General features: G+C 44.2%; 1 non-coding gene across 1 annotated transcript; it reads right to left on the bottom strand.

Moving 5' to 3' along the window:
• Nucleotides 1–14,101: 14,101 nt before the first annotated feature.
• On the bottom strand, nt 14,102–14,236 carry LOC142428463 (small nucleolar RNA U109). Its single transcript, XR_012780360.1, has one exon. It is a non-coding gene; the product is annotated as a small nucleolar RNA U109 (small nucleolar RNA).
• Between the last annotated feature and the right edge of the window lie 471 nt (nt 14,237–14,707).

Genomic DNA, 14,707 nt, shown 5'->3' with positions numbered 1-14,707 from the left:
CTCCTTTTTCAATGACCCTTAGTGCTGTGAAGAAGACTTTCTTCCCTTCCATGGTTGTGCAGACCTGACATGGTACCTGGGCCCTACCTGGAACACACCTGGCATTGGTCACATTTGATACACTGTACCTTGTTCCACAGGGACTATATCTGTGGGTGGGCATGTATTATAGACTGCAGGCTCAAAGCTTGCCCCTCCTATGCTCAGGGACCCTATAACCCTGTATTAGTCTATCCAGGGCCATGAAGCTACCTTTACTCCGCCACTCCTGCAGTGATCACAAACATTGGATGGATGCTTCAAGACTATTCTGCACTGATGTTAAGAGCTGATGATAAGTAAATTCGACCTCCTCTGAGGGACCCTACCTTCGCCATAGCTAGAGAGCTGCTTGCAAGATTTCCCATGTTTGTGGGGCATGGAGTGGGGCGTGTTCATCAAGAACCCACAGCAACCATCGAGATCAGCTTGGTCCAAGGGCACCTTCTTTCCCCTGACTGTGAAAACCCCCTGCAGAAAGCCTCCTGACCCTTTGACTCAGTTTCCAAGGAACTTAGTCCTGTTGAAGAGAGAGAGCTGAGTTTCCAATTGGAGAGATGTGAAGTGATGATGATTCATTAAGGCATAAGCTTGGCCACAGTAAAGCCCTTACCAACTTACTGTGATAGTATACACCAGATGCTCTACAGGAAAGGATACCTGCCTCGCCACCCCATTTCCCCCACAGCACCAAGACAAGCCCGGGTCAAGTGTGTCAGCAGCAAAGAGAACATGAATAGTTTCACTGCCAAGATAACCCTGAACAAAAAGATTTTGCCTCTTTATAGATATGGGCGAAAGGGCCTTGGGAGAGAGATGGGTATGTGTTAAAACAAAAAAACTCACTGCCGCCAAGTCGATTCTGACTCAGAGCAAGCTCACAGGGAGGAGCAAAATTGCTCCCTTGGGTTTCTGAGGCTGCAAATCTGGATGGGGAGCAGATAACACCATCTTTCTTTCAGAGGTGCTGGTGGGTGAGGACTGCTGACCTTCCAGTGAGTAGCTCAATGTGTAACGCATGACACCACATGAGCTCCTGGCGGACAGGGGAGGAGTGGAGAAACTTCCCCTCAGCCTGATAGTCTTGACAGAGGGCCCAGGTAAACGGGTCTCTGAATGGAGGTCACTGGGCAAGGAGTGCAGATACTGGTGAAAGCATGGCTGGGATGGGGCAGGAGGCAGGGGTCAGTGGGGTGGGGGTGGGGGTCTGAGTCTTTGTAACTGTCTTCATTGACTGCAGTGCAGGCTGTGCACCATGTTTGGTTTGCTCAAGGAGCACCTGCTCCCCTGAGTCCTCTAAGGCAAAACCTTTGTACTTATCAGTGTTCTACTGAGAGACTGCACAGAGGACATTGGTCTGGAGGTGAATTTCACCAACCCTGCTGCCGTCTTGTCAATGCCAGCTCATAGAGAGAGACCATGTCAGACAGGGTGGGAGTGTTCCGTGGACTTTCAAGGATGTGACTCTTTATCGAAGCAGACTGCCTCAGCTTTCTCCTAGAGAGCAGCTGGCAATACATCATCCACTGCACCCCTACACCTCCGCCTCACGTGGGTATGTCTGCCCCAGTCCTCTCTTCACTGTTAAAATCAGTTTTACTGGCACCCATTCCACAGATCATACAATTCTTTTTTGTTTTTCTTTTTAAAAATCATTTTATTGGGGGCTCATACACCTCTTATCACAATCCATACATCCATCCATTGTGTCAAGCACATTTGCACATTTGTTGCCATCATCATTCTCAAAACATCTGCTTTTTACTTGAGCCCTTTGTATAAGCTCCTCACTTTCCCCTTCCTTCATGAACACTTGATAACTATGAATTACTATTTTGTCATGTCTTACAATGTTTGACATCCCCCTTCACCCACTTTTCTGTTGTCCATCTCCTAGGGAGGGGGTTATATGTAGATCCTTGTGATCAGTTTCCCCTTTCTACCCCACCTTCCCCTTACCCTCCTGGTATCGCTACTCTCATGATTGGTCCTGAGTGGTTTATCACTCCTGGATTCCCTGTGTTTCCAGTTCTTATCTGTACCAGTGTACATCCTCTGTCTAGCCCGATATATAAGGTAGAATTGAGGTCATCATAGTGTGGGGTGGCGGGGGTGGGGTGGGAAGGAAGCATTAAAGAACTAAAGGAAAGTTGTATGTTCCATTGTTGCTACACTGTACCATGACTGGCTCGTCTCCTCCCCACACCCATTATGTAAGGGGATATCCAGTTGCCTGCAGATGAGCTTTGGGTCTCAACTCTGCACTCCCCCTCATTCACAATATGATTTTTTGTTCTTTGATGCCTGATACCTGATCCCTGATCCCATCGACACCTCATGACCACACAGGCTAGTGCGCTTCTTCTATGTAGGCTTTGTTACTTCTCAGCTAGATGGCTGCTTGTTTATCTTCAAACCTTAACGACCCCAGACACTACATCTTTTGATAGCCGGGCACCATCAACTTTCTTCACCACATTTGCTTATGTACTTGCTTTGTCTTTGGCGATCATGTCGGGAAGATGAGCATCATGGAATGCCAGTTTAATAGAACAAAGTGTTTTTGTATTGAGGGAGTACTTGAGTGGAGGCCCAATGTCCATCTGCTACCTTAATACTAAACCTCTAAATATATGCACATAGATCCATCTCCCCATCATCATATATAAATATATTTACATATGTACATGCATGTATTTATACCTCTATAAATGCCCTTTTTCTCCTAGTTCTTTCCTCTACTTCCTTTTACTTTCCTCTTGTCCCACTATCATGCTCAGCCTTCATTTGGGTTTCAGTAATTTCTCTTGGTTACATTGCCCTTCATCAAGCCTTGCCAGGCCTCTTATACCATTCTCGCCATCAATTTTGGATCACTTGTTGTTCCCTTGTACCTGGGTTTGTTAACACCCACTTTACTTCCCCCTTTCCCATGTTCCCCTAGAACCATTGGTCCCATTGTTTTCTCCTCCAGATTGTTTATCCCACTTATCTTATCTAGATAGACCTGCAGAGATAATAATAAGCACAAAAACAAGACAGCAAAATAAAGCAAGAAAAGAACAACAAAGCAATGACAAAAAAGAAAGAAAAACTTTAAAAGAAAGAAAAGCCTGTAAATAGTTCAAGGTCTGTTTGTTGACCTTTAGGAGTGTTTCCCATCGCGTCTGATGGGGTGCCACGCCCTGGCCCCAAAGTCTATTTTTGATACTCCCTCAAGACTTCCTTGCTCTGCTCCCCTTGCTGTTCTGTTGTACGCCTTTTGTGTTTTGCCTCGGTGTAGTGGGGTTCATACAACTCAACAGCTGAATGAATCATACCAAGAAAAGCTGTTTAATGTTAGAACATTTTCTTCTTTCTGATACTCATTGTTATTAACTCCCCATGTGACCCCAACTTCTCCTGCCATACACCCAAGAAACCATCAATCCAATTAACTGTCTCTAAATTTACCTATCTTGGATTTCACATCTAAAAAACATACACAAATAAACAAACAATATCAGTAAAATAGATTAAAAACTTCACTTTAAAAGAAAATAGAAAATGTTTAAAATATAATAAATTTTAAATGGGTAAAAAAGATAAGGTGTTAAGGTTTAACCTAACTACATCTGCAATAATCCAATTTCCAATTCACTCTGTCTTCAACCAGGGCTCTTGCAGGGCTATTTGGGAACCTAAATCTCTGTCACTTCCCAATATCAGTCATCCCAGAAGGTCTTGATTCCTCTGTTCCCTGGAGGTACCTTCATCTCCCTGCCCATGGCTACAATCTATGTCCATAGGTCACAGTGCGTGGACATCGGGCAAGAGGAGTAAGGTGGTGTATAGTGTCCACAGCCAATTGGCCCATATCTGGATCACGTATCCATTTACTAAGGCTTATTAAAAGATCCATACAACCCTAGGGGTGGATGTCAGAAGTGTCCCGACCTGCGGGAACTTCAATGCGGACCCTGGAGGAGGGAGTGGGAATTTGGGGGACAAGAGACATGAGAAATGGAGACAAGTAGCCTAATCAAGTCTCGTTTATTGAGTAAAAGGCTACAGTTTATAAGGGACAGGGAAAGGGAAACACCTGTCACACATGTAAATTAGGCCACTTTGTTGATAGACCAATCAAGGAGATCGGGGGAGCACAACCAGCCCGTGACGTCAGAAATGGCTTACGGTCTTCAACCAGGTACATGGAGTGACATCACGTTATGCAAATCAAGTACAGGCGCTAGATATGTAAATAGGGTGAAGACAATCTTTTACCCAATCAAGGGGAAGCAGGATATAGGTGCTTGAGCAAGAGACAGTAACAAAATGTTCCCAAGTGAGAAACCGTGAAGCAAGCTGCTTCCTGTGAGTGGAAGGTCCCTATCTATGTTGCCAAAAACAAACTGTCAGCCCCTTCTCTAAAAGGAAACAGGCAGCACTAGTAAATGGAAAAATAGAAATTTACAAGGCTTGGGCACCAAAGATCAAGGCTATGGCCGGGCCTCATGGCTCCGGACACAGAAGTCCAATACGAAGTCGGGTGTCAGCAAGTCTGTGCTAGACTCAGTCTTCTCTGGAAACAAACCAACTACACCCAGATACGTATAAGAAATAACTTTATATCAAGGAAGTAACCCTTAACAATCCAACTCAAGTTCATGGCTCAGATGGACTCGCTGGAGGCCCCTCCAGAGTCATGCAGCTGCCAGCTCATGAAGAAGGCAGGTGAAGTGGGAAGCAGGGAGATCACAGTGCAGTTCATACAGAGGCACGTGGATCCAAGGCTGGCAGAGACGTGGCAGGGTACTGCAGCTCCCAGGATCAGAAGGCCACGTGGACCACCAACCCCAAAACTAGACACGGAATCCAGGCAAGCAGGAGCTGGAAAGGGTCAAGCAAGAGAGGCTAGTTGTTCTTAGTGTTTCTTATCATACATCTATGACAAAAACTCACACTCCAAAGAAAGCATTACCAGGCTGTGACCTTGGGGACAGGTTGCACTCCACCCCTACCTTCACACAATTGGTACAAGTGGACATAAGTCCTAAACATCACAAAGTTCATTTTTGCTCCAGAGACGCTAGAGCAGTGGTTCTCAGCCTTCCGAATGCCATGACCCTTTGATACAGTTCCTCATGTTGTGGTGACCCCGTAACCATAAAACTACTTTTGTTGCTACTTCATAACTGTAATTTTTGCTACTGTTATGAATCAGGCGACCCCTGTGAAAGGGTTGTTTGACCCTCAAAGGGTTCGTGACCCATAGGTTGAAAACCACTGCTCTAGAGAGAACCATCTCCTGGCCTTTCCTTTCATCCAAGGGCTACCACACCCAACACAAGTACCACAACTTATGTTGAGTCCCTGGTGCAGGCGTTGCCCAGCAAATGCTAGGGTCATGGCCACTACCACTCCCAGGAAAATGGACAACGGTGGTGATGTGTAAGAAATTCTTTTTCAAAAGAACAGAGGTGGGATATGCACAAAACGTAGTGTTTTCCTTGGGAAATGCTTGGGCACAGAATTTTGAATCTTGGAGACATCAGATCAGAGGGTCAGTTATTGGTCAGAGATTACTTGACTGAACCCTAGAGTTCTCTGCTCAGGTAATCTTTTTATAAAAAAATAATTTTGTTGGGGGCTCCAGATAATCTTGTGGAAACAAAGATAGCAAACATCTAGAGGCTTCTTTCCAAATGAAGACAGCTTCCCCTCCAAAAATATGAAGTGGGAAGCTCTCTGATGGGCAAAGGCATTTGGATTTTATACGCTGACCTCTTGGGATGGTTACATGTAGAACTCCCAAGATTCCACGGAACATAGACGTGCTTTTGCTTTGACCACTGTCAGGCCAGGGAAGCTAGTGACGGGAGGTACGAGGCATTCTTACCCTGGTACATCATTCAGGTCGAACACTATAATCCAAGACAAGAAACAGGCATGCAAAGCCAGATTTATTGTTGTTGTTAGGTGCCATGGAGTTGAATCCAATTCACAGTGAAGCTGTGCACAATAGAATGAAGTGCTGCCTGTTTCTGCGCCATCCACAATTGCTCCTGTGTTGGGGTCCATTGTTGCAGCCACTGTGCCAATCCAACTCACTGGGGGTCTTCCTCTTTTTCTTTGCTGACCCGTTTACGGGATTCATCCCTTCGAATAACATGCCCAAAGTACACAAGGCGGAATCTCACACCCACTCCTTGCGCATGCTGGGTGTTATTCCCATGGGTTTATTCATTTTTCTGGGAGTTCACGAGCTAGTCAGTGTTGTTCATCAACACGATGATTCAAAGGTAGAACCGGTCTCCTTGCATTCAAACGATGACTCTGCTGATTGACTCGTCTTGGGGAAAACAGACCTAGGCAGCCAATCCTTTCATGAGGTCTCACCAAGGCTCCACACCTTGTGGGACCAACAGACATCAAAGAAAAAGAGCTGTGCTTTAAACATCTGAGAAAGCCAAGCAGAATAGGGGCACCCACTGAAGCTTAGTCCTCATTTTGTCCTGCACTGAGGCCTGCATCTGGCCCATACAACTTGCCTTCCTGTGTGTCTCTCACATGGTAATGTATATATAGACTTATCTTCTATGGGAAAACAATGGGCTTTCTGTTCCCATAAAGTGTTAGTCTTAGAAAACTGCCGGGGCAGTTCTACCCCATCCTACAGGACCAGTATGAGTTGGAATCAACTTGTAAGCAGTGAGCTTCTTCCATGTGGGCTTTGTTGCTCCCGAGCTAAATGGCCGCTTGTTTACCTTCAAGACTTTAAGACCCCAGACGCTATCTCTTTTGATAGCCGGGCACCATCAGCTTTCTTCGCCACATTTGCTTATTCACCTACTTTGTCTTTAGCGGTTGTATTGAGAGGGTGAGCTTCATAGAATGCCAATTTAATAGAAGAAAGTATTTTTGCATTGAGGGAGTACTTGAGTAGAGGCCCAATGTCCTTCCTTCACCTTAATACTAAACCTATAAATATAGGCACATAGATCTATTTCCCCATCCTCATATATATATATTTGCATATGTACATGTTTGTCTAGACTTTTATAAATGCCCTTTGCCTCCAAGCTCGTTCCTCTATTTTCCATGACTTTCCTCCTATCCCACTATCACACTCCATCCCCACCTGGGTTTCAGCAATACCTCTTCATTACATTACCCTTGATCATACCCTACCAGGCCTGCCACACCCACCTCACCCCCAATTTGGATCACTTGTTGTTCCCTTGTTCCTGGACTTGTTAACACCACTTCCTTACCCCCCACCTTCCCCTATCCTATTTCCCCCTGGAACTGTCGGTCCCATTGTTTTTCCTCCAGCTTGTTCATCCAGCCTATCTTATTTAGACAGACCTCGCACATTGTCTTTAAAAGGCTTATTCAAAGATACATCCAGAGGCTGCATGCAGTACAGATATAAGCCCACCTGGAATAACGGTTAAAGTAATTTTACTAGATTTTCCCAATTTTTTAATGTCACCCGATAGGTGGGCTCTGAACATATCCCAAACAAGTAAAGATGGCTTTTTCTTTAAGGCTGCTCCTGGTCGTTGGTTCCAAATTTCTTCCAGCCATTTTTTTTGTTCAGTCTTCATCCATCCAGCCTTTATCATGTGCATGCACAGTAATTCTTGGTGGGAAATTGATCTTTTTAGACAAGGTCTTTCTTTTAAAAATAATGACAGGACGCAGCTTAGTTCCATTAGCCAAACATGATAGAACAACTGTAAAGTGGTTTGCTTTTGTTTTCATTTCCTGTGGTTTTGAGAAAAATGGTTTTTTCTCCTAAACTTGCCACAGTTCTGTTGCTTGGGAGATCAAAAGTCATGGCAGTTTCATCCATATTCCCAATATCTGCCAGGTCATAATTATAAATCCTTCTTTGTTTTATAATAAATAACTGGAAGGACATAATTTTTTCTTCCAGGTCTTGTGGCAATTTCTGGGAAATCTTTGTTCTTTGTCTCAAACATAGGCCAAACCGATTCACAAAGCGGGTACACTATCCTGCTGATGCAGCAACATTTTCAATGTCTGGTGCTTTATATTTGTCACCTTTAGCCATTTGTAGAGCATATTATGCAGTAACCATTTTGACGACACTCCATAATCCATTTATGCAATTCACTCTCTAGAGCCCCATAAAAAGATGTTAAACCACGACGAGCTTTTTTAGCTTTTGGAATCTGTTCTAAGTCAGCCTTCATTTTCCGCCACTCCCTCACTTGCTTTTCATCAACGCAGAATTCCCTACCTGCAATACTGTTATTGCTCTCTTCTACTCTTGACACAACCTTCATTTTGAAACCAGCTTCATATGACCCTAACCCATACCCCAATGTGACCACATCCCCATCCCCAACACAACCCAAACACAACCCTACCCCTACACATAACCCAAACCCTAACCCTGCCCTACCACAATCCCAAACCTAACCCTAACACTACCCCTACACCTAACCCTAACCTTAATTCACCCTAAACCCCACCCTCACACTCACCCTGACCCTCACCCTGACCCTCACCCTCACCCTCACCCTCACCCTAACCCCACCCAACCCTAACCCTAAACCCTAACCCTAACTCTAACGCTAACTCTGACCCCAACCCCAACTCTAATTCTAACCCTAAACCCTCATTCTCACTATCACCTTCACCTTAACCCTAACCCCAACCCCAATCCTACCCCTACCCCTACCGCTAAACCTATCCCTAACACTACCCCTACCCCTACCCCTACCCCTTACCCTAACACTAACGCTAACCCCAACAACCCTAACTGTGATCTCTAACCTGTACCCCTACCCTAACCCTCACCCTGAACCCTCACCCTCACTTTCACCCTCATTCTAACCCTAACTCTAACCCTGACTGCTATAGTTTATTGTGCCAGTCTGGCTGATAAACACAAGTAGGATTAACTGAAGGGCAGAGGGATAAATGGCTCGGTGAGCCTCACCTTGGTTGTTCTGTGCCTCAGTTTAAAGGGGTACACTACCTGTGGGATGCCTAGAGAACCCTGTCCAACACACTGACCAACTTAAACCTCACCCTCACCTTCACACTCACCCTCATGCTAACCCTAACCTCTCACCTTAACCATAACCCTAACCCCTTCCCCAGACCCTAACCATAACCCTAACCTCCAAACCCATCCCAACCCCAACCCTAACCCTAACCCTACAACCTAACACCAACCCCAACACTAACCCCAAGCATAACCCCTACCCCAACTCCACCCATACCCCTATCCCTACTACTACCCATACCCTTACCCCAACCCTTACCCTACCCCTACTCCTACCTCTACCCCAATCCAATAACCTTACCCCTACCTCTACCCCTAGCCTCACCCTAACTCACCCTAAACATCACCCTCACTCTAAACTTCACCCTCACCCTAACACCAACGTTAAGCCTTAACCCTAACTCTAAATCTAACCCTAAACCCTCACCCTACCCTCAGCCTCACCCTAACTCTAATCCTAACTCTAACTCACCCTAAACCTCATCCTCTCCCTAAACCTCACCCTTACTCTTACGCTGAACCTGTCACTAACCCCAACCCCAGCTCCAATCCCAAACCCAACCCTAACCCCAAATCCATTCCAACTCCAATCCCAAGCCTAACCTTAACCCTAACCCCAACCCCATCCCAACTCCAATTCCAATCCCAACCCCTAACCTTAACCCTAACACTAACCCTGATCCCTAACCCTAACCTTAACTCACCCTAAACCTCACCCTTACTCTCACCCTCACCATAACCCTAACCCCACTCTTAACCCTAACTCTACCCCTAACCCCACCCTTCCCTCTACCTCTACCCCTAACACTAACCCTAACCCACCCTTACCTCTACCCCATCCCTACCCCTAACCCACTCTACAATTCACTTTCATCCTCACCACGTCCCTGAACCTCACCCTCATGCTAACCCTAACCCTAAGCCCAACCCTATCTCTTACCCCAACCCCTCACCCTCACCCTAACCTTAACCCCAACCCCACGCCTACTGCCAAACCTACACCTACCCCTACCTCTTACCCTAACACTAATCCTAACACCAACCCCAACCTTAACAACCCTAACCCCTAATCCTAACCTGAACCCTTACTCTAACCCTAACCCTAAACCCTCACCCTCATTCTAACCCTCACCCTCACCTTAAACCTCACCATCACACACACACTCACCTTCATGCTAACCCTAACCTCTCGCTCTAACCATAACCCCTTCCCCTAACCCCCAACCTTACCCACCCAGAACCCTAACCCTAACACTAACACCAACTCAAACCCCAACACCAACCCTACCCCAACCCCTTAACCTAACCCTATCCAATAACCCTACCCCTACCCCTAACTCACTCTAAACTTCACCCTCACCCTCATGCTCACCCAAACCCTATCCCTAAACCCACATCCTAACTCTAATCCTAACATCCTAAACTTCACCCTCTCCTTAAACCTCACCCTCACCCTGAACCTATCGCTAATCCCACTCCAATCCCAACCCTAAACCCCAACATGAACCCTAAACCTAACCTTAACCTTAAATCACCCTAAACCTCACCCTCACCCTCACTGTCACCCTACCTAACCTCAACCCTATCTCTAACCCTAACCCTCACCCTCACCTTAACCTTAACCCCAACCGAAACCCTACCCCTACTGCTAAACCTACCCTTACCCCTACTCTTACCCTTTCCCCTAACTCTAACCCTACCCCTACTTCTACCCCTTCCCCTAAGCTTAACCCTAACCCACCCTAAACCTCACCCTCGCCCTAACCCCTACCCTAACCCTAAATTTCACCCTCACTCTAACCTTAACCTTAACCCTCACCCTAACCTTAACCCTAGCCCTAACCCCTACCCCTGACCCTAACCCTCACCCTGACTCTAACCCTAACCTAGTCTCTCAACTGTTTCAATATACTTTTATCAAGTCTTTGAGATTTCTAACTTTAAAATCATACCATATGCGAAGAGTGAGAGTTTCTCTACTTCTTACCAATCTGGATTCCTTTGATTTATTTTGTTGTCTAATATCTCTGACTAAGACTTCTGACACAATATTGAATAGAGTGATAGATTGTGCCAACCTGGCCAGTAAGAACATGTGGGATTAATAAGGTTGCAGTGATTGGAGGTTGACATAGTTAGTTTATTTTGCCCACCTGGCTGATAAACTCATGTGGGATTAACTGAAGGATGGAGCGATAAATGGCTCCATGAGACTTGCGTTTCTAGTTCTCGGGTCTCTTGCTTTGTGTGGTTGGACCAGGGTGAAGCTGCCTTAGCCAGTTCTGTGCTTCAATAGCAAGGCTCACTTCCTGCAAGACATCCCTGAGGAGAAGCTGCGTGGACTTACCCTGATGCAGCCCTGGGTGCTGGAGCAGCCATGTGGAGACCCCTGCCAACGCTGAGATGCTTACACATTCACTAATTCAACTTTTCTCCTGCAGTCGGCATCATTGCATGCGATTTGTGAGATGGACGAGGACTTCGTAGATTAGTGTCCGACATATGGGTTAACGTTGGACTTGTGGGCTTGGGCAGTAGTGGGTTGGGATGCTTTCTTGATGCGCACTTAATCTTTATATAAATCTCTCTCTTATACATGAGTTTCTGTGGATTTGTTTCTCTAAAGTACCCAGACTAACATAGAGGGCAAAGCGACACATGGCTTAATGAGTCCTGCTTCTCTCTCTCTTGCTCTCTGGTGATTGGACCAGCTTGCAGCTGCTAGTTCTCTGCCTCAACTTGTGAACTACACTACCTGTGCGACTGCCAACCGTTCATTGTGTTGCTAGAGCTTGAGGTTCCTTCAAGACCTGCTTCCCCACGCTGCTGGTGTATACATTACCTGGACTTGGGACTGTCAGATCCTGTCATCTTGCTGTTGGTACCCTGCCCTGCTTTTCACTCCCTGGGACCAGACTGCCTGCATTGCACTATGAAAGACTTGGCTGTCTGATTCCTTGACATTGGACCCGGGGGCCCTTGTAAGGACTTCCAGTATATTAACTGCTCCATGGAAGTGAGTTGAACTGAGCCCTCTGTACTGCTGTTTGGACTAATTAGCTGTTATAGACCTTCATGCTGTATATATCTATCCATATATCTATATCTATATTTATCTATCTAGAACTAGATATATAAAATTATAAGTGTCCTAGTTTTGTTTCTCTAGAGAACCCTGTCTAACACAAATAAGTATTAATAAAGGACATCCTTTTCCTGGTTCCCATTCACAAGGGGAAGCCTTTCACTTTCTCATGGTTGAGCTAGATGCTAGCTATTGCTTTTGTGTACACGGCTTTTATTGTTGACAAATTTCCATTCCATTGCTATTTTGTTGAGTGTTTTAACAGAAATAGGAGGTATTGGATATTTTTAACACCCTCTTCATTGATAGATATGCTGATGTGTTTCTTATTTTTTGTTTCGTTTATGTGGCAGATTATGTTAATTGTTTTTTTTCTAATGTTGACCCTTCTGTAGCTGGTACAAATCCTACTTCATACACACACACACATATTTTTAGTGACACGTTATAGTTCACTTATATAAAGAAGAGCTGGACACTAATGACCAAAATCAATTCTGGAACATTTTCTCCTTTCTTGTACTCATTGTTATTAGTTCCCCATTTTCACTATCCTCCCCTGACATACCCCTAAGATGCCATTAATCCGGTTATTGTCTCTATAGATTTTCCTATCCAGGATTTCATAGACAGAAAACCATACAGAAACAAAAAATAAAACAAAGACACACCTCAAGCAAAAAGAAAGTAGAAAATATTAAAAACTAGAACAAATTGAAATGATCAAATTCAGTTGCTGCCGTACTAAATCATGCTAAGATCACCCCAAATCAACAGACACTCATACCAGAGCCATAAGGGAAACTTATTGGAAATTCATGTCAAGATGGGGGGAAGGGATCATGTACGTCTGAGAGAAGGAGGGTACATTATGTTTTCAGGGAAATGGGGAGAAGCAACCTCCTCTTTGGGGGTAAAAATGCTTAACAATACTTATATAGAAACCAAAAGGAGAATATGCCTGGTACTGTGATCCTAAATGAACACTCGACCTGGAGTTTAATTTGTACAAGTCAATAAATTAATGTCTTGCGGTTCATAGTCAGCCTATACTTGCTCTCAATTGTGTTTTAAATTCTACACCATTCGCTAAATTAATTACACTATCAACAGGATTACCTTGTGACCCAGAGAGATAATTGATAATGTTTTCAATCATAAAATGGCCATGATGAACCAGAGCCATATATAAACCATAGATGTATGAATGGAGTTGGGGATCGCACTATATTCTAGTTCCAATCTAAGAACAGTTACTTATTTTTGACAAGGCCCTGCTTGATACTCGCCCTCAGGAAGGGCTCACTGAAGATATTGGTGCTAAAGCAAAGTAAGATGAAGAAGTTAGATGTTTCTCAGTTATCAGAAGGGATAGCATTTGGGGTCTTCAAACAACCTTCTACATGAGATACTAACTAAATCTACATGGAAGAAGCACACCAGCCTGTGTGATCCAAATATTGTAAATAATAAAGCCAAACTCAAAGGAGAGAATGGTACCAGAGCTTCAATTGTGAACACTTGGTTTGCAGAAGGCTATGGGTGACAGTGGAAGCCCAACATCCATTTGCAGAGTCTACCTAAATTAAGCCTCCGATGAATTCCCTCTGACCATAGTCAAGGGGTGTGAGTAGCCTTGTTGTCAGACAGAGAGTGTTGTAAATTGATTATGGTAGATATAGTTAGGCTGCATTGAAATATCTTCTAATTTAATCTTCTTTGGGTCCATTTTAAATTTGTTTCAGTTTTTTAAAAAAGGTGAAATGGAAATACACGTGGATTAAGCCTCTGGTGAATCCCCTCTGATCATGGGCCAGACATATGGACAGCCTTGCTATCATGCAGAATGCATTGGAAAGTGGATCATTGCAGTGAAGTTAGGTTAAAATTGAACACCATATCAGTTGATTTCCCTTATGACCCATTTAAACAATTTTTAGTTTTTTTTCTTTTTCTTGTGCAAGAGAAATATACTACTACTCAACCTCTACTGTAAGGTTGGTAGCCCTGAGAACTCCTTTATTAATGTAGCATGTTATGGATGTCTTCCTGCTCCTAAAGGAACGAGGAGCAGATATTTCCACATGCAGAATTTTTTAGTTTTTAAATACTTTCTAATTCCTTTTCGATTGAGGTTTCCTGTTTTACTTTGTTATGGTTGTTAGTTTGTGTGTTTGTGCATGTGTGTGTTTCTGTAAATAAAATCTGGAACAGAAACCTATAGAAACAGTAACGGGATTCATTGTTTCTTTGGGTTATCGCTGGGGAGTTCGGGGTGAAATGAAGTGCTAATAATGAGTACAAGAAAGGATTAAAGGTTCTAAAATTCATTATGTTAATGATTATACAACTCTTCTAAAGATTACTGAACTATCGAATTACATGGTATGTGGATTATGTGCCAATAAAACTGTCTTTAAAAAATTAAAAAACTAAAATGGATCCCAAGGGAGATCAAATGATAAGATGTTAATATTTAACCTAACTACATCTGTAATAATGCACTTTCCAATTATATGTTTTTTAAAATATTGATGGCTTCTAATAGAAAGTATTCTGCT

This window comes from Tenrec ecaudatus, chromosome 15, assembly GCF_050624435.1.
Source record: "Tenrec ecaudatus isolate mTenEca1 chromosome 15, mTenEca1.hap1, whole genome shotgun sequence".
NCBI classification, from domain to species: Eukaryota; Metazoa; Chordata; class Mammalia; order Afrosoricida; family Tenrecidae; genus Tenrec; species Tenrec ecaudatus.
Note: the sequence above shows the minus strand (reverse complement) of the source record. Positions and strands in the feature narration are given on the sequence as shown.